Source organism: Myotis daubentonii, chromosome 2 (assembly GCF_963259705.1).
Source record: "Myotis daubentonii chromosome 2, mMyoDau2.1, whole genome shotgun sequence".
Lineage (NCBI taxonomy): Eukaryota > Metazoa > Chordata > Mammalia > Chiroptera > Vespertilionidae > Myotis > Myotis daubentonii.
In genome coordinates this window covers 212,603,537-212,627,883 of record NC_081841.1, presented here as the reverse complement: position 1 = coordinate 212,627,883, position 24,347 = coordinate 212,603,537, and positions in this window count along the sequence as shown.

Genomic DNA, 24,347 nt, shown 5'->3' with positions numbered 1-24,347 from the left:
CCTTACGTATATTGCTTTCATATATTGCTTTCAAAGACATGAAATCCCTCCTAAGTGGTGTCCTGCCTCGAAAACTGAACCAGAAGGGAAGCATCTTTATGGACCAGTTTTTAGGAAATCGGAGAGAAAGAGGGACAGACATATTAATGGATACTCTAAGGATGTAACCTGCCAAATCTATAATAATAAAAGCGTAATATGCTAATTAGACCGGACAGCCTAACGACCTTCTGGACAAAGCTGGGGCTGCTAGGGCCGAGCCCCTTGCATGAATTTTGTGCATCGAGTCTCTAGTTCAGAATAAGGCAATTAGACTAGCCCATTTTTCAACAAGTAAATGGCATAGAAACATGAGAGTGGGTACAGGGAGACAGTAAATATGTAATGAGGCTTAAAAAACATGTCAACCAAATACGTTTTTAGGCTCTTGTTTGGATTTTGATTCAAACAAACTAACTTTTATTACATTTAAAGAAAACTGAACACAATTGGGTGTTTGATGATATTAAAGGCGTGTTGCTAATTTTATCAAGTATAATAATGACTTCGTGATGATTTGTTAAAAGTCTTTATTTGAAGTGTTTATGGATGAAATGAAAGTGTGACTGGGATTTGCATTTTACTAGTAAAATTGACAAGAGAACAAAAAAGGGAGGGAGGAATAAAAGACAAAATATGGATAAAATGTTGCTAATTTATTAAAGCTAGATGGGAACTTGTGACATGCATTATATTGTTATTTGCATTTTTGTGTATGTTTTTAAATGTCTATAATAAAGTTAAAATTACTTAAAAGTAAATAAATAAAATTTTAAAAGTTTGAATTTTATCATTTTCTTTAAATAAAATTTACTGAAATAAATAAAATTATTTATTTAAAAAAAGGTTAAACTACATGAACAAATTCTTTGTAAACAAACACACAAGCTCCCCAGTTGGTTCTGACAAGTCAGTCAGCTTTGGGTCTCCTTTAGGTAGAGAGGACCCAGGAATGAAGGTGAGGCAGGTGTGGAGAAGTTGGAGCACCCCCCCACCCCTGCTCGTCCCCCCTCCCCTCCCCCCACTATCCCCAGTTGCTTTCCCAGGCCCAGGGGCAGCAGTCCCAGACTTGGTCACTGGATTATTCTCAAGGACTCACCGTCTCAGCAATGCAGAAGGACTCAAGATGCTTGAGAACCTGCTTAGAGTAGTTTTGTTAACATTCCTTCTTAGGAAGAAGGACAAGATTAATGAGTGTTCATATTTAGCTTCTATTTCCATGAGAAAGCTTGTGGGAAAACGTTTCGAGAAGCATCTATAGTAACTAATCCAGAAAAATAAATCAAATTAGTCACTGTGGAGGGCTTGCACTACAAACCAACATAAGGCACATTTTTTTGGATGAGTGGCAAGCTTGAGGGTAGAACTTTATGGTGTGTGCTATGACACAAACTTTTCATTCATTATTTCAAAGTTAGTTTAGCTCAGACTCTAGTGTAATGCTATGGAAATAGCACCAAACTCTATGTCCTATGACCCAGGCTTGGAATTTGGATCTTCCGCTGAGAAGCTGTGTGATTTCTTCAAGTTACCCCCTCTGAGGCCTCATTTTGTCATTCCGAAGCAGAAGAAGACTGAGGTCCTTCCAGCTTAAAAATATTATTTGTCCAGGAATAAGAACATGCTCATTTCTTTGCGTGCTCTTTCATTTGCTCTTAATGACAAAGTTATGATGTACATATTCTTCATATTTGACAGAATTAAAGAAAAACTAAGAATTAGAGAGAATAAATAATCTGATGAAATAGATTCTCAATAGATGTTGAACAATGAAACTTCAGGTGTGCCCCCAATTGTCATTCATGTAGAAATATTCAGTCAGTGATTTTTCATGTGTGTGGTAGTATATACTGTTAATAGTGGAGGCTCAAAGGATGTAGAGATATGGTGTCTCTTGAAGCTGTGAAACATTGGAAAACTTTGATTTCTCTAACCATTATGAAAATTTTGCATTTCAATACATATAGTAAGAGTGTTTCTGTTGAATAGATTTCTTTCCAACTGAATCTGTGTGTGTATATATGTGTGTAAAGGTAAGTTTCCTAAAATTTCAAGGGAATTAAATGAATCTATAGTTTATATTAGGTCTAAAATGTCATGAAATCAATGAAAGATCTCTTAGGTTAAAGAGGTCCAATTCACTCATTTAGCAACTATTTAGTGAGCATTAGCCATGGTCCCCTTGGTTCCAAGTGAATTTGAATGTTTAGTGTGGTTCAGGAATTACCTGGACAGGAATAGTGTCAACACCTAGTGTTTGGGTGCTTTAAGATAGAGTCTGTTACCTGATTTTCAGGGTCATTGCCCTATTAGGTCACACACAGTGCATTTTGGCCTTGTGATCAACATCCTGGCATCCATGAGAAACTTCAAAATGCCAAACCACTTGTAGTGCATAACAGAACATTGTACATAACACAGGTACTCTGTGAGTGAACATTAAATTGAAGCTAAAACGAAGGTATGCTCCTTGAGGAAAAAAGTTGCCAAGTTTAAGGCCATTTTAGCAGGTGAGATTTCAGATGACAGTAAAGCATGTTAATATTATAAGGGCAATACGTGTGTGTGTGTGTGTGTGTGTGTGTGTGTGTGTGTGTGTGTTGCCAAACTAAACCTGTGTTTTTCTAAAGATTTGGTTTTTCCTCAATGACAATGAGAGAAAGATTCTTGTTTTTTACTTTATCCCTTTCTGTTTGTTTTTTAACATGGACAGGTGAGCTTCAACTGTTATCATTAAAAAAATTGTAAGTGACCAACTGAATGAATTAAGTTAATCAAAAGCAATCAGAGATGGCCAGAGATGATTATTTTTTAAACATGTCAACATTTTAATTTAATTTAAGGAAGGTTAATTACTATGTCAATTACATTTTTAAGTGAAGGACTCTTAAGTTTTTTGAAAACAGACCCAAAACTTAGTCATAGAGATGGTTATTTCCGAGGCAGCTTTCAAGCAGCAGTGGTAGAAAATGAAAGGAATACAAGGTGGGTCTCGGAGCGTGAGGCAGTCACCAGCCACCTGGCACCAGGTGCCATGTGGATGAGTGACAATGTGAAGGAGGGGGGCCTTTCTAAAGCCCTTTTCTTTATACTTTTAAAAACACTTTGATTGTTATCATGTTTGCTTTTTAATATCAATTTTTTAAACTTTATTTTTGCTTTTATTTCATTTTTTCTCATTCAATTACAGTTTACATTCAATCCTCTTCTGTATCAGTTTCAGATGCATAGCATAGTGGCTAGACAATCATATACTTTCAGAGTAGCCCCCCCCCAATATCTTAAGTACCCACCTGGGCCCATACATAATTATTACAATATTATTGGCCATACTCCCCCATGCTGTAATTTACAATCTCTGTGACCAATCTGTAACTATCAATTTGTATGTCTTAATCCCTTCATGCCAGTTCTTGAATGACACTTTTATGTAAACATTAGCTTAAATTTTATGCGGAAGATGAGCAAACCTTATTTTGGGGAGATAGTATCTGTCTGCTAAAAATAATGTAAATAACAGAAGAAATAGTAGTATCCTCTGAAGGCAGCACTCTGATACATTATTTGAGCCACCAATGGTAAAATACTGACCTTGTCTAAAAAATCTGCTGTCTGTCACCTATTTAGGTCTGAATGCTCTGGTGAAAAGGAGACGAACTCCAGGGCTGTTAAATTAAGAGGCATGTACCCTGTTTTAACTTGTATGACCATGAAAATTATGTCTTTACAAAACTGTTTTTCTAATTTACAGTGCATTTTAATAAGCATAAGTCAGTTTAATAAGCATAAGTCTGTTCTCAGGAGCATTGAACAGAAAGCAACACGGTAGGTGGCTGATTAATATTTTATGTTTATCTTTAGTAACTAACCATGTCAACATGTGAAGATGTGAAAAAAGCGACACGTCAAAACAGACTTCCTTTGCTATGTCATTTCCTTGAGATATTTCATTTTTAAAAGTGTTTATATTAAAGCCTTTAAAACGTTGTGCAGCTTATGCAAGTACTGGTAGTATTTGTAGCTCATATTTGATACAATTTATATGAGTTTAAGGGTGGGGAATTATTGGCTCAACAACTGTTTAAGAAAAGTTCCTTTCCTATTACCACCTGCTATATGAAAAATATCTTTTTGAGAATTGTTTACATCTTTATACTGCCATATACTTTGGAATAAACTGTTTATGTCCAGGTCATTTAAAAAAAAAATGTCTCAGAGTTTTTTCCAGATTTTATCTCCCCAACCCCTCACAAAGAGCTTGGTGTATCAAATCTTCATTTTCCTGATGATACATATTATTTAGTGAAAGCTATTATCTTTCTTAAAGGAAGGAATTTCAATCAATATCATCATTGAAAGGATTCAGGTAAACTTATTGATGAGAGAGACCATATTTTATAAATACTTATAAAATATTCCAAATATTTAACAACGGATAAGGCCGGGGCACTGACCAATCAGAATAGCCATAAGCCCCGAAGCTGAACAAAGTCCTTCAGTCCCCTTTGGGGACAGACCTTAACCCTTTAGTTGCTGGATTCTGAGAAGGTGAGAAGGAGGGGATGGACCAAGAGAGAGGCAGAGGAGAGACGAGGGAGCGCCTGTGGGCCCACGATGGTGACTATCTACAGGGTTTCTCAGTGTTGGCACTGGTGACATTTTGGGACCAATGATCCTTAGTTGTTGGGAGCTGTCCTATGCATTAGAGAAGGCCTGGCTGCATCTCTGGCTTCTCTATCCACTAGGTTCCATTATCCCCTCCCCCTGAATTCTGACCACCTAAAATATCTCAGATATGGTCACATGTCTCCTGCGGAGCGAAGTCACCTTAGCTGAGAGCCATTGTTATAGGCTCTCTGGTACAGAAATATTTCAATATTTAGAAACCGTTACATTCCTACCATCACACACAGTGTCTGGAACTGTTACCTGCCTTGTAGGGCTTAATAAAGACTTGTTGAATAAATGAATGATTCATTCAATCAGTCAACCTTTCAGGAAAGGTTGATTCATAAGTTACCTATTGCACTTTGAATGTGGGTACATCTTGAGTTATGTCAAACAGGTGTTTAGTGAGACCGTTGACCACAATATCAGACCTATGGCGGCTGCCGAAGCATGAGGTCTAGGGTTCGTTGTCGGCAACTCTCCTCACTTCATACATTCTCTTTGGATCATTTCCCCCTCTCTCATGGTTTTCACTTCTATGCAGATACATTCTATATCTGCATCTCTATCTCTTAAACATCTTTCTGAACTGAAGTTGCATTTCTGTGCCCATGTACCTATGACATGTGAAGGACTGAACCCAATTTTTGCCTCACCTCGTGCATCAAGACAAACTCCATGCCCTGCTTTTTTGGCCACAAGAGGCATTGGTGTGAGGCTGACCCACATTTCTATATTCCTAAGGAAAATAAAGTTGCTTTGCAAAGTTTGGGCAAGCTGGAAAGGAATGGGGTGAAGTGGGGAGAAAGGAAAGAAGGGGACAACAGCAATAACAAAAGCATAAGCTTTGCTAGTTGTATAACCTTCAACCAGTGCTCTCCTCTCCAAACCTGTAACTGCTTCTATTGGGGAACATTTAAAAAACAGAATAGAAGCCCAGTTATAATAGTTCTGTTTTCTTCCTTGGTAAAGTGTGAAAAATGTCCACACCTCCTTCATCACCACTCCACTACTCTAGAAAAACAGACAAACAAAAACAACCATCGAAATAAAAATTAAGCTCTGTGGTTTTTTTTCTCCCCCTGCCTCTTCTAGGACTCAAGCTCAGAGGAGGACATAGGGCTAGCAGATGGGCTAAAGAAGTTATAATATTTGGGTTGGAATCCCCTACTCTGTTAATTATGGCCCTGAAGACTTCTTGTCACAAAAGCAGAACTTCACAACCCCTTGACATTAAGAGTGTTGATATCCAGGTCCTAGTGCAGCTGCCTGTACATGAGGCCAACAGATGGGCATAGTGTTAAAAGAAAAAAATAAAAAAGGCTGCATCGCTAGGGTTTCAATTCTGTGTCTAACCCTGTCGCTGTGGCTCCGAAAAGCTCCCTGCATCAAGAGCTGGCTTGCTGCTTCCTCCTTTGAAGAGCCTATTGGTATTTTGGTGCCCTTCCCGGCCCAGCCCAACTCAGTACTTGGAGCCAGAGAGCAGGGTGTTAAGAAGCCACAGCCAACTCAGGTAAGGTGTCTTGGAAGATATTTCTGTGTCTGGCTTGTTACCAGGACCCTAAACCACACCTGGTGTTATTATGGAAAAACACTTAGGAATAGGGATAAAGACAGCTGAGTGGGCAAAGAAAAGATGGTCATGTTTTCATATTGTTTCTAAACCGAGGTATTCAATTTACAAATCAATGACGACCTACTTATATTCTGTCAACAAACAATATAAGCACTACCCACCCTTTTTATTTACAACAATAAAAAAGAAAACACACCATATTTTCTCCCAATCCACGTGCAAGTTTATAGCTTGATGAGGGTCAAAAGAGGTGGGGTGGTGACTGTATGCATGGATTGTCAACAACCTAAAGGAAACTGACTGTGATCACCGGAGGAGCCAAATCCCATCTGCAGTATGTGGTACGTTGGTTGGAAAGAGCATAACCTTTCATCCAGTCAGGCCTAAACTCAGGCCTTGTTTCCTGGACTTACCAGCCATCGGACTTAAATTAGTCACTTTATCTCCTGACCCCCAATGTATTCATAGGTAAAACCGGAGAAATAATAACCCCTGGCAGATCTCATTGAATTCAGAGATTTGTGGGAGGTGTTATTGCTCATTAACTGGCACATTCCTTATGTAGATTCAACTCTTCATCACAGGCTCACATGTGTCTTTCAGAGGCCCTACCTGCTGCCTTCAGGCCCTAAGCACCCGGCCTCTTGTTTCCCAGCTTCCCCTCTGTGGTCAGGACCGGAGGTGGCAGTCACCCTCCTGTTCTTCTTCAGCTCTGACTCTGCAGGTTGGGGTATGCTCTTCTTCACAAAATGGGTGCTTTAGAGCGTACCCTTTACCTTTCTGTTTTGAAACAAGTGACATACAAGTAACTAAGGTGGCTTTTTAAAAAATATTTTTAAAAATTGATTTTAGAGAGAGAAAGTGAAAGAGAGAGAGAGAGAGAGAGAGAGAGAGAGAGAGAGACATTGATGTGAGAGAGAAACATGGATCTGTTGCCTCCTGAATGTGCCCAACCCAGGTACGTGTCCTGACCAGGTATCAAACCTGCCATTCTTCAGTGTACAGGATGACGCTCCAACCAACTGAGCCACACCAGCCAGGGCCAAATAACTAAGGTCTGAACTTCACTGATTTATATGTAGATAAATTTCCTTGCCCAACACACTGCTATTAAAATTTTATGGAGTTGAAAAAAACTAGTTATGAAGACAGTCTAAAGATATTAGAAACCAAAGATATTTTTTCTTTAATAATTTTTTATTTTTCAATTACAGTTGATATGCAATATTATATTAGTTTCAGGTGTACAACCCAGGGATTAGACATTTCTATAGCTTACGAAGTAATCACCTGATAAATCTAATACCCATCTGGCACCATTCATAGTTATTACAGTATTATTGACTATATTTCCTATGCTGCACTTTTTATCCCCGTGACTATTTTGTGCCTACCAACGTGTGCTTTTTTATGCCTTCACCTTTTTCACCCAACCCTCCAATTCTCCAGCCCTCTGGCATCAGTCGCAATGTTCTCTGTATCTAGGAGTCTGAGAAACCAAAAGATATTATTGGGATTAGTACCAAAATATTAATTGAAGATTGCATAGATATAATTGGGACTCTAAAACATATTGACAAAAGGATCTCCTCATGACATACATACTAAAGCTGGACTATGTGCCGGGTGGCTCCAACATTTGTGACTGGCTAAATGCAGTTTGCTTTAGTTAATGAAAAAGTGAGTACAGTGAAGGGGAGGAAAAGACATTTAGGTAAATTTTTTGTTCTTACCAATTGATTCTAGGGGAAAAAAGCTACAGCAAGCCCTCCCTGTCCTTTCCAAACCTGGGTTAACACTTTACTAGGCCAGAGAGAAAATCACTTCCTTGATTTCTGTTAGTCACACACTCAGGGGAGGCAGTGGGATAGGCCCAGGGGATTTAGTCTATGAAAAAGGTTTGATTTCTTTTCTCCCCTCAGTTTTTTTTAAATATATTTTATTGATTTTTTACAGAGAGGAAGGGAGAGGGATAGAGAGTTAGAAACATCGATGAGAGAGAAACATCGATCAGCTGCCTCCTTCACACTCCCTACTGGGGATGTGCCCGCAACCAAGGTACATGCCCTTGACCGGAATTGAACCTGGGACCCTTCAGTCCGCAGGCCAATGCTCTATCCACTGAGCCAAACTGGTTAGGGCTCTCCCCTCAGTTTTATTGAAGTATAATTGACACACATTACTATATAAATTTAAGGTATACAGCACAATAGTTTGACTTATATATGATGGAATGATTACTACAATCAAGTTTAGTTAGCATCCATCATCTCATATAGATATAATAAAAAGAAAAAGCAAAAAAAGAAAAAAAACCTGAAAAAAATTTTCTTGTGATGAAAACTCTTAGGATTTACCCTGAACAACTTTGCTTATATACAGGATGAGGCAAAAGTAGGTTTAGAGTTATTCGTATGGAAAATGATACAATCTACAATAATAAAAGCGTAACATGCTAATTAGACTAGACGTCCTTCCGGACAAAGCCGGGGCTGTGAGGGAAGCCAGTGCTGGCAGCCGGGGGAAGGAAGGCCTACTCTTGCACGAATTTTGTGCACTGGGCCTCTAGTAATTAAATAATAACACAAGAATAAACTCTGTTTCATGTACTCACAACTGTAAACCTACTTTTAGCTCACACAGAAGTGTTAACTCTGGTCCTCCTGTTGCACATGACATCCCTGTGCTTACTTGTATCACAGCGGCAGCTTGTACTTCTTGACTCCTTATTTCCAATTGAGTTGTATGTTATGAGAAACCCTCATTTCAGGTGACGCTTTCGAACTGATTACCAGCAAGATCTGTTCTTTGGACACAAGTGCTCTCCCGCTGTGGACTCGAGGAACTGAGCCCTCTCCCACCCATTTTGTTTCTAGAGAACAGATGATCAAACGAAACTCTCTGTATTACACAACAATCATATTTAATCCTGGTTTTACACCTCCTCACCTTCTCACTCCTACTCAACCAACACTCCTATCCTGGTCTTATGTTTGAACACTTTTGAAGACTGCAAATTTGTCTTTGGGTCCCTAGCCCTTTCTATTATTCATTATTCACCCATCACCCTTCTGGGGTGCATTACCCCACTCTCTCCCTCCTAGCCCCAGTGGGTCTGCTCTCCACTACGACACCTTGGTTCCTGGAAACATTCTGAACTCAACATGTATAATTTCATTTGAATTCTAAAGGAGGATCAGAGACACTCAATGATCATGCAGAAGGCCTAATTATGAAACGGAAGGTTCTCCCATCTGCTAATGGAAATGCTAGGCACTGGCAAGCTGTTCTGGAAAGATGTTTTGTACTGGAGTGGTGGGAAGGGGAGGGTGGGAAGTTGGGATCTCCTGGTTAATGAAGTGACTGAACATAGATTTAGTGAACATTGGAATACATGCTTTGATAGACTGAATTACTTGGGGAGGACACTGGAATCAGATTTAGAATTTACAAATGATTTTCTTGGCAAATTCAGAGTGAATGTGATTGGCCCAGCTTTGTCTTATCAAAAAGATGCCACCACAAACGATGTACAAGACTCCTTCCCTAAGTTGACATGTTTCTTTTCTCTCCATCTTTCCTTCTCTACCACTTTACACCGGGGTTAGCCACACGCTCATCCAGAACTTAAACAACACCGGCTCGGAAATACTTTCTCATGGCTGTCAAAAGAAGAGCTTGTTTTGAATTTGACTCAGTGACCTCTCTATGTGCTACCTTTATGCCATCATATATGGCACATGATAAGAAAAGACTTTTTTGAGACCTCTACATGAAATCCACCGTAAAGATACCATGTTCTATTAAAGTGCATTCCCCTTGGTGCACCATGCCACAGAGCACCTCATCATTTTCAGCAAGTGCCAAAGATACATAAAGATGTGCTTACCTAATTGTCTTTTCATTGTTTGAGGCAATAACAACAGCAGCAACGATAGTAACCAAATAATAACTGTCATTTGCTGAACGTTTCCCAGGCAGCAGGCAGTGTTCCTAAGCACTTTCTATGACAAACTCATTTAATCCCGTGACATCTAATCTGCATGACAATCTTACAGGGAAGGCACTGAGCGGCTCCTCATAGGGATGTACACTGAGGCCTGTGCCAATCTTCAACTTGTCTAAGAAGGTGTCAGAGGATGTGTTGTGCCTTTGGCTTGGTCCAGGAACAGTTCCCTGGCAACCAAGTGCCTAGAGGGATCCCTACCAAAGTGCGACCCAGGGAGCTGAGGCCAAGATGGATTTGCAGGAAAGTTAACTTAATCCCATTCCTGGGCTCTGAACACGTCTTTTCTCTTATTAAGAACAGTGGATTAAAGCAACCAAACAGGGTACTTAAATCAGATCCAAACGTCTCAAAAAAAATGATTAAATACCGAACATGACCTATCAAAGGCCAAATACATCATAATTAATACAAAATGAATGTCTGCAACACATTTCTGAAGTATGCTTTGTTTTAACATCCACCATAATCAGATTCAATTCAGTACTTCACTTCTTTTTTATTTTTTTTTTAAAGAAGGGAATTGATGGGATGAGGAATGGACGTGTGTTCTAATGATTGCTTTTGCTTAGTTTTTTGCTTTTAAAAACCAAGTCATTGAATAAAATGTTTAGAAAAAAACAGGAACTACAGATTTTATCCTAAACCGAGCTGACTCAATTTTCTTCCCACTCATCCATTGAACTGCTGCTGTATAAACTCTGGGTTTTGTTCTGCTCTCTACTTGCAGGACTTTGCTCTGAAGGAGGATTAAGCCCTGGCTAGTGAGGGTGTAGGTACCTGCACACAGGCTGACTCAGATGGGTGAGCGGGTACAGGTAGAATTCAGCACTGTGTCTTGGTGTGAGCAAGGACGTGTTAAAGACTATTTAAGGCTTTGAAGTTGAAGACTTGGCTTTTTCTCCTCATGGCTAAAGAATGACATTTTTTAAAAGCCCAAACATACATTGAGTGATAAGATAATTTAGGTTGATCTTTACCACCAGCCTCACCTTCTACCTATACAAAAGTCCTTTGAAGTCTGCAAAGTCAAAAACCCAAGAAACACTGGCCAATTGTGAATCATTACTTAATTATTCATGAGGTAGATGGCATATGTCAAAGAAAGGGATTTAAAATGTTTGATGTATTCTGCCTGAGAGACAAATATTATCCTGGGGCATATTTATCGTCAGGTAGAGAATATAAAGCAGGCAGCAGTCATATGTTCTAGGCCCTGAAAAGCATAGGCGGTAGGTTTTGTCTCTTACAGACTGAGCAATGCTTTGAGACAGGCATTTACACATCTCTGTTGAACACAGGGCTACCAAATGGTGCATGAAACCTGGAGATCAGAGTGGATTACTAACATTTACCCTTTCTGATTATTCCCTGACATTTGGGACATTTGCCAAGGTGCAGCTTCTACTTGCAGGTGAACTTGAAATTCCCGCTGTTTCAGTTTAGGGCACTAGATAGGACAGGGCCTACTTTAATTTAAAAAATAAATAAATAAAAGGAACGTGGTACAAAGTATTAAGCCTGATGCCACCCAGTTTTCAGTCAGGATGAGCCTACACAGGGCCACAGGGGAGGGGCCCTCACCGAAAAAGATGGGGACAGGCCCCCTGGAGCTGAAGGGGCAGACTATCTCAACCCAAGCTGCCTCAGTGTCACCTGGGCGAGGTGACACTGCCCCCCCAGGAGGGTAGAAAGCACTGAGTCAAAGGGGACTATTCTTGAACCTTAAGATCTAATGGAATTTGCCTTGTCAACTTTGGATTTACTTGGGATCCATCACCTTTTCTCTTGCCATTTCTTCCTTTCGGAATGGGAATCACTGTATTGGGAGTCACAGGTTCATGGCTGGAGAAGAATTTTGCCTTAGAATCAGTCGTATTTCAAGTCTCACCCATATGTGTTTCAGATAATATTTAAATGAGCCTTCAGATCCTAGACTTCAGAGTTGATGCTGGAGTGAGTTAAGGTTTTGGGAGATGTTAGGATAGAATGAATATATTTTGCATGTGAGTAGGACATGGATTTGGGGGGTTGGACTTAACATGCCTTGGACTGAATTGTGTCTCCCTACCTCCAATTCATGCATTAAAACCCTACCCCCCAATGTGATGGTATTTGGAGATGAGGCCTTTGGGAAGTAGTTAGGTTTAGATTAGGTCATGAGGGTGAGACCCCCCTGATGGAATTAGTGCCATTATAAGTAGAAACTCCAGTGAGGACACAGGGAGAAGGCCCTCATCAGAAACTGAATCTGCCAGCACCTTGATCTTGAACTTCCTAGCTCCAGAACTATGGGAAACAAATGTCTGTTTTTTAAGCTACCCAATCATTGGCATTTTGTAATAGCAGCCCAAGCTGACCAAGACAACAAACTTACTTGCTTTGGGCCTTGAAGAAATGGGATAGTGTTTGTATTTTAATCCTAACAATTATAGTTATAATAGTAATGGCCAACATTAATTGGGTGCTGACTATATTCCAAATCAGTGTATAGTGGTGGGAAAGTCTATGGATCTGGACTTGGTGGTGCTTTCCTACAAGGAGTCTGGGAGACAGGGGAGTAGTATGGACTCTTAGGTCTGTCTATAGGAAGTGAGGTGCCCAGCTGTGATTTCAACTGCTTCACAAATTTTCAATAGTGTAGTTACAGGTTGTAATGTGTTTCTAAAGAAAAGAAGTAAATTTGAAATCCAGAATAACTCCATGTTGACTTAATCACTAATCATGAAGAAAACTTCACTTAAGTATGTGATTTCCATTTCAGATATGGCAAGAATGAAGTACTCTCTCTGCATGACTTCTAATTAATAAGCTTCTGAGTACCAGTAACCAGACAGTGATGGGCTGAAAAATAAGCATTTTGATCTCTAATCAGAGAAATGAACACCTGTGAGAAGAAGAATGAAAAGAAATTGTAGGATACACATTTTCAGAGATTATAACTGCTTAGGAGGAATAAAAACTCCTAAGATAAGTGCTACAAATCATTGTTTGTCTGGTAGGTTTAGAATTGTTTTAGAATTTTAGTTTTTATATTTCAACTTGAATGCATGGTCTTTTTCAAGCAAACAGCGGGAAAAAGAAAATTTTGAAGAATTTCAATTCAGGCAGAAAACATGGGTCCCTCATTTTGTTGCAGTGTTTTAAAACAAACTGGATATATTCTGCAAATAAAGCAGAAGGAGAGAAAGGATGATATTAGGAAAAGATAAATCAACCTTGAAATCTGTAATTATTATGAAATATGACTCGCTTAAAACTTTGCAGAGAAATATAAGAAGTAATAAACACTTCTAAATTATTTCATCTTTCCTAAGATTCACTGACTTTCCATTTCTGTGTTCATGAACTTTAATTTTATAACCTGTTTATTTTTGTTTACTGAATTATAAAATAATGAATAATATCATTATTGTACAAGTGACTTAGATTATATAATAAACTATCCTTTGATTATTGTGGCATGCTTCAGCATTTTTAAGGAAGGCTTAATGGATAAAATTGTAAGCATTACCATTGTAATTAGCTACTTATTAATAATAGGAGAGGAGCAAAAGGAAGGCCAGACATTATAAGCATGGCTATCTAGGCAGCTTCACCAAGAAGCTGCAATTTCACACTCCCAAGTCCCTTCCCTGCAGGTCACTTGGGGATAGAGTCCAAAAAGGGGAGATGGGCGCATGCACAGTGAAGCGGGGTGATGCAGGGAAGGTGCCTCTTAGTTTAACTTGGAAACAAAGGTAATTGCCTAGGTGGGGGCGGGGCCACTGCAAGCCTGTGAAATCCTGAAGGCTATGCTCCTACTTAAAAGCCCCAGACAAAAACATTCTCTCTCTTGCTCATCTTGCTTTGCTCCTGCTTCCTTGCATTCACCCATGTTCCCTCCATAGCCATGTGGCCCCAGAGGCTGCGTGGCCGACCACCATATGGATCCCACACACAATGGACTGTAGCTGGGAGCACACACTAAGCTAGCCTGATACCAGATTGGACTGTGCAAATATGGAACAGAAACGTTGGCAATGGCTTTCATCCTAGCTCTGCTAAGGACACAGCTGGACTTCTTCCATGGCAGGATGGAGGGAGAGGGGCCCTGGGAAACTCAAGGATTTAATTCCATGCAAATAAATGCCACTTATTCTTCTATGTGAGTCTCAGGGAATTCCTTTTCTGGTGACATTGTAAGAAGCCCACTTTCACAGGCAAACAGTGGGCACATGGAGAGCTCCCCACTGATAACATAAGTTATAACCTAGGACTTCAACCTGTCCTGAGTATGCCCAGCTGCCAGCATGAGTGGATTTCTGAGAAATTCTTAGCAGTGCTTGGTGGTAGTTGCATCTGCAAACTTTGTGAATATGTATATGGCTGGTCTGGCCACAGCTCTGCCTCATATCATGTAAGAAAAGTGGGGCTAGGACCTCCAGGAAGGGGTGCTGCAAAGAAGAGTGGTGGGCCCTGGTGTGTGAGTAGTATGTGTTCATTCCATATCATTACATGTAAGTCAAGAGGGATAGCCATTTTCTACTCTTGTGTAAGTTTTTTTTTTTCCCCCTTCAAAAGAGAAAATATTTTTGAGCACATACGTAGCTGGTGCAGATTTTCTTTTTTTTTAAATGTAGAATACTAGACACAGTCATTTTATCATTACAGAACTTCATGGCTTGCTTGTTAATCTTTAAGGCCCTCAGGGGGACTAACCTGGTTAGTCATGTTTGTTTTCTGCAGCATCATGGTTTGGTTAGTCCTTTGTCTTCCTCTAGCGCCATCTTCCTTCTGATGTGCTAGGGCCGTGGTCGGCAAACTCATCAGTCAACAGAGCCAAATATCAACAGTACAACGATTGAAATTTCTTTTGAGAGCCAAATTTTTTAAACTTACACTATATAGGTAGGTACATTGTTATTAACTTAATTAGGGTACTCCTAAGGCTTAGGAAGAGCCACACTCAAGGGGCCAAAGAGCCGCATGTGGCTCGAGAGCCGCAGTTTGCCGACCACGGTGCGAGGGCATGCTTTCTGCATCTCAGCACCCACCTCCATGACAGGCCTTCATTGACGCCCTCTGAGTGCCCTTGCACTCTGCCCTTGCCAGGAGTCCTCCTGGGAAATGGCCTCAAATCGCCACATTCAAGTTCACAAAAGCCCCGTTTCTCTTGTATAATCAAAGCACTAGGTCTCTCATTGATCAATTCACAGACTAACTAGGCAATTGAGAAGAGATTCATCTTTGTCTCCAAAGGTTCGCAGTGTTTGGAAATTATTGAACAGGAAGTAGATATTTTCTCTATTTATACTAACAACAGGCAGAGCGCCTGCCTGGGGGTTGATAAGGATCTATGAACTAAGGCCACCCGTACTTCTCTAGCTGAAAAGCACACAAATCCTGACAAGTAGATGATGGGAAACACTAGCACATTTACCTTCTCAGTGACCGGATCGTGTTAGGGAGCACTTACTTGCTCTTAACTGCTCACTTAGATAAGGCCCTAAGGTAGCTGTGCTCAATTTGTTGTCCCCAAATCCCTAAGGATCCCAGACACTTTCAGTGGGTCTGGGTTGTCAAAACTACTTCAGTGATAATAGCAAGATACTTTTGGACATCTGCAGTGATTGGGCTAAAGCAATGGTGGGTAAAAATGTCAGTGCCTTTGCATAAAGCAAGGAGTGTTCTTTGCTGCCACACACTCACAGGAGAAAAATGCCAGTTTCCCTTAAAAATAGAAAACTATACTGATCATTAAAGCAATAACGATGATCAATATTGTCAAATCTGGAACTTTAAGTGCATAACGTTTTAATAGAATGTGTAAAATAATCTATACTAATAAAAGGGTAATAGGCTAATTAGACTGGGTCAACCGGCCATCTTCTGGATGTCCAACTTCCTTCTGGACAAAGCCATGGTGGTGGGGGCCTAGCAGAGGCAGTTAGGGGTGATCAAGCTGGCAGGGGAGGGCAGTTGGGGGCGAGATCAGGCTGGCAGGAGAGGGCAGTTAGGGGCAATCAGGCAGGCAGGCAGAGGGGTTAGGGGTAATCAGGCAGGAAGGCAGAAGTGGTTAGGGGCAATCAGGCAGACAGGCAGGTGAGTGGTTAGGAGCCAGCAGTCTCAGATTGCGAGGGGAATGTCTGACTGCCAGTTTAGGCCCGATCCCACAGGCAGTCGGACATCCCCCAAGGGGTCTCCAATTGGAGAGGGTGCAGGCTGGGCTGAAAGACACCCCCCGCCCCCATGAATTTTGTGCACCGGGCCACTAGTAAGAAATATGCATACAACACATGGGTATGTTGAAGTATAATGATTATCTTGAAGGGAAGCATTTGTATAAATGTTTGAGTTGGGTACTGAATACTCATTTTTTAAAAAATTATTTTTTTAACATCATCATTTTATTTTTAAAAAACAAACAACAACAAACCATGGTTATTCAGATATAGGTACTTGGCAGACATTTTCTTGAAATGAATGAAGGAAGCCTGTTGCTTCAAGAAAAACAACAGACAGTTCTTGCCAGAGGTAAAATTCAAGATTTAAAGGAAAAACGTAGAATTGGAAAACCTGTATCTGCCACTGTGAGCATAAGAGAGTCCTAAGGTTTAAAGATTTTTCTGATGAGAGTGGTCATAATATTAATACATGTATTTACATATTATATAATAAAATGTTGTAATAGTCAAAAGATATGCACAATTTAGTGAATTCAATATTTTCTTTTTTTTTCCTTTATTGATTAAGGTATTACATATGTGTCCTTATCCCCCCATGGTCCTCCCACCCCCTAACTCATGCCCTCACCCCCCTGTTGTCGTGTCCATTGGGTAGGCTTATATGCATGCATACAAGTTCTTTGGTTGATCTCTCCCCCTTACCCCCCCCCCCCCCTTCCCTCTGAGGTTTGATGTTCTGATCGATGCTTCTCTGTCTCTGTTTTTGTTCATCAGTTTATGTTATTCATTATATTCCATAAATGAGTGAGATCATGTGATATTTATCTTTCTCTGACTGGCTAATTTCACTTAGCATAATGCTCTCCAGTTCCATCCATGCTGTTTCAAATGGTAAGAATTCCTTCTTTTTTACTGCACCATAGTATTCCATTGTGTAGATGTACCACAGTTTTCTAATCCATTCATCTGCTGATGAGCACTTAGGCTGTTTCCAAATCTTAGCTATGATAAATTATGCTGCTATGAACATAGGGGTGCATATATCCTTTCTGATTGGTGTTTCTGATTTCTCAGGATATATTCCTAGAAGTGGGATCACTGGGTCAAATGGAAGTTCCATTTTTAGTTTTTTGAGGAAACTCCATACTGTTCTCCACAGTGGCTGCAGCAGTCTGCATTCCCACCAGTGTGCAGAAGGGTTCCTTCTTCTCCGCATCCTCTCCAACACTTGTTGTTTGTTGATTTGTTGATGATAGCCATTCTGACACGTGTAAGATGATACCGCATTGTTGTTTTGATTTGCATCTCTTGGATGATTAGTGACTTTGAGAATGTTTTAATATGTCTCTTGGCCTTCCTTATATCTTCTTTCAAAAAGTATCTATTTAGGTCCAGTGCCCAATTTTTGATTGGGTTGTTAATCTTCCTTTTGTTAAGTTGTATGAGTTCCCTGAAAATCTTGGAGATTAAACTCTTATCAGTGATAACATTGGCAAATATGTTCTCCCATTCAGTGGGCTTTCTTGTTGTTTTGTTGATGGTTTCTTTTGCTGTACAACGCTTTTTATTTTGATGTAGTCTCCTTTGTTTATTTTCTCTTTAGTTTCCATTGCCCTAGGAGCTGTATCAGGGAAGATATTCCTTTGGCATATGGCTGAGATTTTGCTGCCTGTGGATTCCTCTAAGATTTTTATCAATATTTTCCAAATGATAAATATATGATGTCACAAAATCTTTCAAAATGCAAGCTTAGGCCAGTGAATTTTCATGTTACAGAATATGAAAACTTTATTCATATTGTTTCTGATTCCACATGGTAACCAAACTTTATAAAACTCCCACTTGTCCAGTTGCAGTATAGTACTAAGTAAGCATAGCCACAATTATCTGAGAAGTCTTTTAACCTACTCCCCCTTTTTGCAAATATGTGGCCATGTGAAGATGGATTTTCTTCATGTACGTGAACCAAAATAACACATCGCAGCAGACAGTGTGCAGAAACAGATGTGTGAATCCAGCTGTCTTCTATTTATCAAGTCATTGAAGAGATTTGCAAAATGTAAAACCAGGTCACTCTTCTCACTAAACTTTAGTTTGAGCTTTGGGTTATAATTATTATTATTGTCATTGGTTTAAACAGTATATGAGTATTTTCTTATAGTTCTAAGGACAGAAGTCTAAGATTCAGGTGTCAGTAGATTTGGTTTCTCTGAGTCTTCTCTCCTTGGCTTGCAGATGGCCATCTCCTCATTATGCCTGCACGTGGTCTTCCTCGCACATGCCAGGTATCTCTGCATGTCCAAATTTCCTCTTCTTATAGTTACTTTTCCTAAAACCTACTTTATTTATGTTAAAAGTAATTACTTTATTGGTGGCAGTAGGCTGAGTTATGTCCCCCTGCCCTCCTCCCAAGATATTCACATCTTAATGGCTGGAACCTGTAGATATATTACTTTATATGGCCAAAGGGACTTTGAAGATGTGATCCAGATAAGGATTTTGAGAAGGGGAGATGTTGGGCTTTTTGGGTGAACACAATGCCAGGCTGGACTGTCTGCTCATCTCTGGACTATTTTTTGAGTGTGTGAGGAATAACTTATTTTATTTAAAACGCTGCATTTGCAGTCTCTTTGTTACAGCACTCCAGCCTGTACCTAATTAACGCAAATAACTGATGTTATCCCTATATTCTCTTCTAAGTGTGAAATCCCTTTTCGACATCAATTTTAACTGATTTGATGAAGATTTTAATATCTCATCTGATTTTTAATGAAAAAAAACCAAAAGAAAATTAGAGATATTTTTAGAAAAAAAAAGTATCCTTTTTCTATTAAGTCCAATTTTTTATTAACTTCTCTGTGCTGTAGAGGAAAAAATGGCTTTAATGTGATTTTCCTAATCCTTAGATTGAAATGAGAATTTTTACCAGCGATTATTGGTGTGATCTCTTGCTGTTAACTCCTTTGTTAATTTTTGCCACTCTTTGGAGCTTTCAGCAAATTGAAATCATTTTGAGGAATTAAAATAATGATTCCCATAATTTTGCCTTTGAAAGTACTTTGATTTTTTTTTTAATTTCTAATCAATTGGGCAGGCACTATTTCCATTTGACCAGTGAGGAGGTACCAGGAATCCAGAGAAAGTAAGAGACAACTCAAAACATAGAACTATCTCAGGGCAGGTCCAGACCAAAAGCCAATTAACCGCATGCACATGTGCTGAAATACAACAGTTTTGTAGCGGACACATGATTGGTTATTTTCAGAACACATGGTGGGTTACTCAAACTTGTAATTGTTGGGCTCCCTTCCTATTCTAAAACTGGAAAGATACAGAGAAGATTCGCAAACTTGTCACTGTTTGAATTAGAAACAACTGGTTTCCAAATATCCTGTAATGTGTCTAAATAGCCTTTTAAATGCATAACCTCATCCTATCAAACTTCCAAAACATGATCTAGGCAGTGAATATAGGTAATAATCATTAGGATTACAATTGAAGCACATTAACACATATTACCACCCTATCCATAACTATGCTATTTACCAAAGAAAAGTCTCAAGGTCTGGGAGCTTTCACTGAACAATGTGAAGCTCAGAAAACTCATGTCAACTAAGTAAAAATAAGCTGGAACACTTAAATCGTTAGAGAGACCACCAAGTCTGTCTACATGAAAAGAAGCAGTGAGAATAGACAACATGTCACATCACAGGACGTATCCTTCATGAGAAAAAAGCTAAGAAATCCAAAACAACAATGTCAGAAAAAAACTTGCATCTATTCACATGGCACATGACATTATGATTATTTTCTTCTGACAGAAATAAATTATATAAATAGGACATCAAAAGGAGTATGTAGCTTTGATCTCATTTCTAATTAATTGCATCCAGAGAATTATCAGATTACATAAGTGAGGGATCGTAAGTGTTAGTTACGTAAATAATTAATAAGTATCTATGATCTATTGGGCTTTTATCTGTCATTCCCAAGAAGGGGAAGTTAACTATAGTTTAGCAAGTAAAAATACACTTAAGTCTCTTTTCTAGGCTTATTTCCTTACAACTTGGAGATCTTTCCTTAAGAGCAAGACCATTTCTATCCTATTTAGAATAGTGTGTTCACGAGCACAAGCCACAATTAAGAGTTTCTTTTTAGCCTGGCTGGTGCAGCTCAGTGGTTGAGCTTTGACCTATGAACCAGTTCGATTCCTGGTCAGGGCATATGCCTGGGTTGCAGGCTCAATCTTCAGTGTGGGGTGTGCAGGAGGCAGCTGATCAATGATTCTCTCTCATCATGGATATTTCTATCTTTCTCTCCTTCCTTTCCTATCTCTGAAATCAATAAGATTATATATTTTTTTTAAAGTTTATTTTTAAAGGTACTTGTGGCAAAAAAATGTTTGGTTTGCCACCAGCACCCGTCCTCTTCTTCCTTAGAAATAGAGTTGTAGCTGGGATGCAACTGTCTAGCAAAGGACTACTTTGTCCAAGCCCCTAGCCATGAAGAGTGTCCACAGGACACATGAAAGCAATGGGAATGGATGGAGGTCTTTACTTCCACCTAACTTCCTTACGAGGAAAATGTTGGCAACTGGTGATGCCCAGAGAAACCTTGAAAGTCATGTGTTAAAGATGGCGAAGCTGTTGTCACCTTGGGTCCCTGAAAGACTGTGTAGAGGAGAACCTCCTTTGACAAAGAACTCATCTCAGACTAAGAAAAAGAGAAACAAGCTTCTTGGTCCCTGAAGCCACTGAAGATCCAGGGACTCTGCTGCAACAGCTTAGCTTGCTAATGCACTGCAGAACAAATCAAATGGCCTCAAGTCAGGGTTACAAATTCTTTCTAACCCTTAGCTATCCTTCATAAACCTAATCAACCTAAGTCTGCTTCTGTGAAGTAGGTGAAATCTACCTATAAAATTGAACGTTTGTGACTTACCACTCTCTGTTCAGTGTAGATTGTGTCGGGAGGAGGAAAAATAAAAATTGAAGCCATTCTTAATGGGCATATTCAAATTTGCTCCACCTCAAAATATGTCTTAAGATAACCCCTTTCAATATTCTTTTCAACCTAGGACTTTATCTTATGCCCTTCAGCCACTGGCTCCCTTAGTTCTCACACTCTCTTGCCCTAGCTGGTTTGGCTTAGTGGATAGAGCGTCGGCCTACAGACAGAAAGGTCCCAAGTTTGATGCTGGTCAAGGGCACATGACCGGGGTTGCGGGCTCAATCCCTAGGCAGCCAATCAATGATTCTCTCTCCTCATTGATGTTTCTATTTCTCTCTCCCTCTCCCTTCTTCTCTGAAATTATTAAAAATATATTTGGATATAGTCTCTTCTCTGGTCTTTTTCTCTTTGTGCTGAAATATACTTGAGTCTTCCATATACTATAAAGCATTTTCTTTTAGTTGTACCTCCATGTTACCCTACCATCTTATCTTTTTCCTTTCCTTATCTTTCTCCTCTTTAATCCTACTTTATCTTTCTCAAAATTCTCAAGAGCACTCAACCTTTCTTGCTCCAAGTTCAAACAATTTCTTCTCTAACCCCATCCTTATACAATGAATTCATGAATCCAATGATGTTGGCGAGTGTTATTCTTTCTAAAGAATTAGAAACACTGATGGCTGTCATCTTTTGGTTTTACTTCTTTGACCATTTCTTCGGAAATCACCACTTTGTCTCATCGCCCCCTGATGTAACAAATTTAGGTCATCCCAAAGGTCTGTCCATTAACTTATTTTCTCTCTCCATTCTCTCCCTTGGCTATTCTATTTACCACCATAGTTCTCTGGTGGGGTGCACTTCAGTCTATTATGTGTTTATTTCCTGTATTCATGTGGATACCTTACCAGCAATTCAAGTTCAACATTCCCAACATGGAAATCATATTCCTCTCATTCACATTATCTCTTACCTCTCATTTCTACATTTCTGTTCATGGTAACATAGTTTCCCCCACACTCAGGCTTAAAATTTCAGAATAAATTTTTTAACACATCTCTCTTTTTCTTCTCAATGTTTAGGTATTTACTACATCTTTTTATTTTTATTTATTTTTGTCTTTTTGTTTCTGCTTTTGAAATAATCCCCCTAGCTGTTCCTGTGTTTGCCTTCCCCCCATTAACACTCGAATGTAGCTTCAAAATCTTATTTTTCCTGGGCTTTGCAATATGCTTCTCATCTCTAAATCCTTCTCCCTTTGACCCCATTCATATACAACTGTCATAGTAATTTTCCTATTGTGCAACTCTCAGCATGTCATTTCCTCAGTATGAAAAAATCTGTAGCTCCCCATTGCTTACTAAATAAAGTGAAGACTTTGCCTGACTTACAAGGTCCTTTTTCTATTTATAAAATGGAGATAATATCAGGATTTCTCAGAGGAGTATATTATTAGGCTACAGAGATGGTAGAGTTTGGCAAAGTATGAAATATTTTATAAATGTTAATTATTGTGATTATGATTATTATTGGAATCTTCTCCAAATATATTTAAATCTTTTTACAAGCAGGAACAATGTGTTAAGGTTTTTCCTCTCTCCTAAAATAATTACCAGAATGAACTTGTACATAGAATTTACTCATTAAGTACTTGTTAAACAACAATAACAAAAATAAAACTAGAATTAAAATGATACCTGAAAATTCAGATAAAACTTTCAAATGGGTTGACTCTATAATACTTGATTGTAGTAAGACAGAGTTATATGAAATTTTTATTTTTTATTTTATGGTTCATGTTACTTATATTGCTTATGATTCAAAATGACTACAAATTAGTCTACAGAATACTGGAAAAAGTGGACACAAAGGTGCTATCTCTCAAATATTAGAGCGCTTAAAATACTTTAGATAAACAGATAGAAAATGAAATGATTTTCCTCATCTTTAAGAAAGAACAAAGATTACATGCATGTGTAAATGACATAACAGAACATGTCATTTGCAACACTGGGTGAATGGTGTTCATTATCTCCAGGCAAATGTGTGCAAGTGAAATCATCAGCCAAGCATTTGTTGATATCGCACAGTGATTTGTATAAATCAAAACAAGAACACCTCTGTTCAGACAATACATTCCTCCAGAGGTTGATTAGAATAAGAGAATTTCAAAAGGAGGATTAGAAGACAGTTTCAGCAGGAGGCAAATAACACATAAAAATATAGCCATTAGCATTCTCTAGAGATGAATAAGAGTTCCACAAAGTAGAATAAACAAGGCCTGCTGATCTCTGCTGAGGGGTTTCAAAATCAAATGCTAGAGCCATCTTATTGACGACTGAGAGCTTTACAATTGCTTTACTAGTGGGTTTATTTCATGCAAAACAATTTATAAATTCATATATCTCAAAGAGAGAAAAAATGCATTTTTGTCCACATGAGCATATATTTTTATAAGTAACTTAGAATTTCAAGTGTTTTATTTTTCTAACAAAATGAACTGTACTTAGCACTTGAACTCAGGCTAGGTGAGTGACTACTGATGTATAGTTAAGCCTCTCACATGGCAATGGGAACAGGATTCTCCCACGCGCATTGCTCACCTCCACGCACATTTGTCGCTTTTCCCTGATGGACACGCAGCAGGTGAAGGAGCCCTCTGTAGACTCTCCATCACGGACCCACCAGGACGGTCGCTGGTAAAATCCCACGAGCTCCTTGGGCCTGGGTGATGTTGCTCCATGGGCAAGATCACCTCTACTCTATCAGCCTTCTCTAGTTTTCGGTAGCGGGCTTGGGATTTTCTAGAACCTCCTCTGTGAGTTGCTATCAGGAAGCTCCTCCATCATCCCCACTGCTGCTGTTCTCTGACTTAGCTCTCAGATTAGCAGCTCCAAGAACACAGCTGGGAAAGAGCAGGCAGACAACTGCTTCCCTTCCCCAG